Source organism: Theropithecus gelada, unplaced genomic scaffold, assembly GCF_003255815.1.
Source record: "Theropithecus gelada isolate Dixy unplaced genomic scaffold, Tgel_1.0 HiC_scaffold_1457, whole genome shotgun sequence".
In the NCBI taxonomy this organism is placed as follows: domain Eukaryota; kingdom Metazoa; phylum Chordata; class Mammalia; order Primates; family Cercopithecidae; genus Theropithecus; species Theropithecus gelada.
Genome location: NW_020256272.1, coordinates 1 through 4,763, shown reverse-complemented (window position 1 = coordinate 4,763; position 4,763 = coordinate 1). Strand labels below are relative to the sequence as shown.

Genomic DNA, 4,763 nt, shown 5'->3' with positions numbered 1-4,763 from the left:
GTGAGAGTAAAATCTCCACAGCCCATGCAGAGCCAGAAAACTGAGAAGGAAATATTAAGAGTGCTGAAAAATTATTGTTCAACCTATAATTGAATACATAGCTAGCATATTTTTAATAAATAAGGAAGGGTAAACTAAATAACCTTCAAAAATAAAACACACACATACACACACACACACACACACACACACACACACACACAGAGAAATTTTATCTACCAACAGGAGCATCTTAAGTATACACTTCAAGAAGATAGAAAAGTTGTCTTATATAAAATTTAGGGAATCAAAATTAAATATAAGAAACTTGTGGACCCAGGGAACTATTATGGTGGACTTTGAACTAAAGAAACCACCAAGTTCTTGGCAGCATAGGTTTCAAAAGTATTTAGATGAAATAAAAGTGTAATAAGATAATATATTTTAAATTTAAAAAGTTTAAAAATTGCCTGCTTCTTGAAAAATTTGATGTCAAAATCTGTTTTTCAGATCATCATTTTCATTATTTATTAATCATCTATGATATTTATATCACACATTATGCAAGATTTCGATTATTCTTTTATCAGAACTAATTAGCACAAAAGGGCTAACAGAAATCGCCCACAAGCATCAGGATACCCACGATGGCCGAGTCATAAGCCCATAATAGGGTTGAAGGTGATGAGATTATGAGGCCCATCCAGTACATGACCACAAAGCAACTCACCAGCATCAGAATGGTTTGTGTGATCCTTTTCTCTGGGGATGCTTTTGCAGAGAGGTTGGTGCTGGGAAGGTACTGGGGTTGTCTCTGATGTCTGGACAAAAGAATTTCCATGTATGCACTTGAGAGAAACATGATTGCTACAAAGAAGACATCTGTAAGTAGTGGCAGCATGAAAAACAGACTCCTGATGATGTAGCTTATGTAAGAAAGTGAAGAGTATTTACTGATACTTAGCACATTGCTATTGGTCACATTAGAAGAGGCCACAGTGGAGGAGGGCAGGTTACTACTGAGAAACAAACTGAGAACCCAAAGAAGTGAAAGATGCAACGTGTAAATTTCTGTTTAATTCTTGCCGACCAGGAGATGCTGGGGCTAATGGTGATAGCCTGGAGCACACTCCGGAGGCAGGTGGTGCAGATGGAGAGCCCTCGTCCCTCTATGCATGTAGAAGAACACCTTATACTTGAAGTCATTCTGAGAATACAGTGACACTTACAGGTCTGGAGATGCCAAGAAGCTCACAGTGAGGAGCGTCACTAAGTGGACAAGGGCCAGGTGACAGGCGATGAGGTCAGTGGGCTTAGGCCTGCAGTCCAGAGGGAGTGTGAAGATACAGAAGAAAAGGAGGAAGGTGTTGGCTGTGAGTCTACTACCAGCTTGGAAAATAAGGGCAATTTTTAATAGTATCATACATGGAACATGGTCATCTTAATGGTGAAGAGAAATCATATTTTACATATCTGAAAAAAGCAAGAGATATCCTATCATCAGTATTATTTATTGCATGGTCAAAATTATTACCAACATTATCATTTTAATTTTACCCGTTTATCTTGATTAACCCCAATTATCTCATATAAATTATTTAAAACGTACCTGAGCATTTTATTTTACAACAAATAAATTGTACATATCTCAAACATCCACACATCCACAATCACACCTATGTAGGGTGCACATTGTCTATACTCATATGGTACCTGTGGTTCACTCCTCAGAAAGCATTTCCTTCCTTTCTGAATTTCTCATATCGCTGAACATTCTCAGGTCTTGAATTTTGTTTCTTCTTAAAAGCTTTTCAACTTCTAAGAATATGTGTATTTCAATGCTCAAAGACAAAAAACTGTCCACTAAAAATTTTATCCTCGGGAAAACTATCAATTAAAAATAAATAAAAATAAAGACTTTCAGATAAAAACTGAGGCAATTTCTTGATGCAGACAGATCATTTGAGAAAGAATAAAAATAAGTTTTCAGGCTGAATGCAAGTAATCCCAGATAATTTTTTATTTTTTTTGAGGCAGAGTTTTACTCATTGCCCAGGATGGAGTGCAATGGTACGATCTCGGCTCTCCGCAAACTCCACCTCCTGGATTCAAGCGATTCTCCTGCCTCAGCCTCCCGAGTAGCTGGGATTATAGGCATGCGATACTATGCCCAGCTAATTTTGTATTTTTAGGAGAGATGAGGTTTCACCATGTTGGTCAGGCTGGTCTTGAACTCCTGACCTCAGGTGATCCACCCACCTTGGCCTCTCAAAGTGCTGGGATTACAGGCATGAGCTACCGTGCCCGGCCTAATCCTAGATAATTTCGATGCCCAAAAAAGACAAAGAGGACTAGTAAATGTAACAAATATTTAAGGCCGTATAAGAAATATTTTTCTCATATTATCTGATTGTCAAAAGCAACTTTGTAATATTGTTTGTAATTGAATCTTCAGTGCTATAATATAAAGAAATTTAATTTATTTGCCAATAACAGCACAGAGAAGGTGGGTTCAAGAAAAGATATATTGGGTTAAGAAAATTTTTCCACATAATAACTAGTATCCACAAAGATTTTAAAAAATACATTAGTAAAACTGAAAGATTAAAATAATACAATGAATAATAAGTTTAACAGAACAAACCTGTAAATATACAAGTGCTCTTTTTTCTTATTTCAACTTATTTAAAACAAATAAAATTATATAAGCAGATAACTATAAAAACATATTGTTGTATTTGAAACATATTTAGAGTTAAACATTAGTACCCAAACTAGGAGGGAAAGAGAGAATAAAGTTGTACAGGAGTAACATTTTCATAAAAAGAACATAGGGTTAAAATGTGATGCTCCAATTAACATGTACATACATACATATAGTGTAATTATCAAATTAATGTGATTAGCAGGTACTATTACGTGTACCTGCTGGTGCCCTGGTCTTGGACTTCTCAGCCTCCATAACTGTGAAAACTAAGTTTAGACTCTGTATGAATTACCTATTCTAAAATATTTTGTTACAGAAATAGGGATAGCCTAAGACAGCATTCATGGACATCCATGCTGTACATTAAATCACCAGAACTTGTTTATTTTATATCTAAAAGTTTGTACTTTTGATCAATATGTCTTCATTTCTTCCATCCACCACCCCCTAGGAACCACTGTGTACTCTCTGTTTCTATGACTTCGACATTTTTGGCTTCATATATGCATGAAATCAAACAGTATTTGTCATTCTGTGTCTAGCTTATTTCACTTAAGCTAATGTCCTCTAGGTTAATTCATATTCTTGCAAATGGCAGAATTCTCTTTCTTACGGCTGAATAATATTCCTTTATATAAATGTTCCATAATTTCTTTATCCATTCATCTATTAATGGATACATAAATTGTTTGCATGTCTCAGTCATTGTAAATAATTCTGCAATGAATATAGAAGTGCTGATGTCTCTTCTAGAGACTAATTTTATTTTCTTTGGTTATATATCTGGAAGTGAAATTGGTGGATAAGGTGGCAACTCTATTTTAATTATTTGAAAAAGCTTCACAGTGTTTTTTATAATGCTTGTACTAATATTTTTGTATTTTTAAGGGCATGTTGTGTTGGGAGACAATTTTTATAGACCTGTTGGTTAATTTGTTTTATGTCTTATATAAGCTTCTGTTGGGACAATCTTTTCAAGGATGTTTTTAAATAACTGACAGCCTTGTGCGAAGTGAGTAGTGTCTCTTTTTAGAGCAGAGGTCAAATACATACATAAGTAATTTAATAAAAAGTATGTTTTCCCCAGAGGCAAAGGTTGAGAAGGTTTATTTGAAACACTTTATTGTTTTTTCAGCAAAATTCTCTGTATTTTGGTGAAGTAAGAGAGTAGTCCTTGAATGGAGGAGAGGACAAAAAGGAAACTCCCAAAATACATGATGTGCCGAGAACCCCAAAGTCCAGTGGAAGTCACATCAGGCACAAATTCCAGAGATTCTGAGTGAAATCTCTGCTAGAAAATTTAGCCATATGAGATGAAGGAGTTCCCCAAATTTAGAGGTATTTCCTAAGCCAAGAAACAAAATGATGGAGGGGGGCAGGGGCTCAATCCTTAAGGGTTTTTCAGTTTCAGAAGAACTGGGAAAGTACATAGGGACCCCCTCATCTAACAGGTGGGGAATATGAGATTCTGCTGCAACTTCAGGACAGAGATAAAACAGTGATAGTTGGTGGGCAAGGCTCCTTGGCATGGCGGGCTAAGATTAGCTCCCTAGTGGCTGGGAGTGAAGCCTAAGGCTCAAGACAGCCTGTGCTGAGTAGGCAGGAAGGCAACTCATCAGCCTGGGTTTGATAAAAGGAAGGTTTGGAGGTATTTCCCTCAATCTCGGGGAGTGACCCTCGCAGCAGAAAAATTGTGGCCAGAGTCTGGAGCCACTCCTTTTACTGGAACTTGAGGCAGTCAGACAGCAGGTCCCGCATGACTTGGGGCAGTTGCTGGAGATTTTTCTGAGGTCCAGGGACAAAGAGTCACAGCCCGCCATAAAGATAATCTGGTCATAGCTGCCAATGTGGCTATAAGGCAGTGAGCCAGTCATAAGCTTTTAGAGCACAACCGCACTGGCATAGACGTCTGACTGGAAGCTGAAGGGGTTCAGGTTCTGCATAAAAATCACCTCAGCTGCGATCCATAAAATAGAACGTGAAGGCTGCTCCGAGGGCTGGGCCCTGCTTCATTGAGTCTTCACTGTGGTCAGACAGGAGTCACTCATCTTTACTGGGAACCCTTTGTGTCAAAAAA

General features: G+C 37.5%; 1 pseudogene; it reads right to left on the bottom strand.

The window, feature by feature from the left end:
- Window positions 1–513: 513 nt before the first annotated feature.
- Window positions 514–4,537, bottom strand: LOC112616944 (annotated as a pseudogene).
- Between the last annotated feature and the right edge of the window lie 226 nt (window positions 4,538–4,763).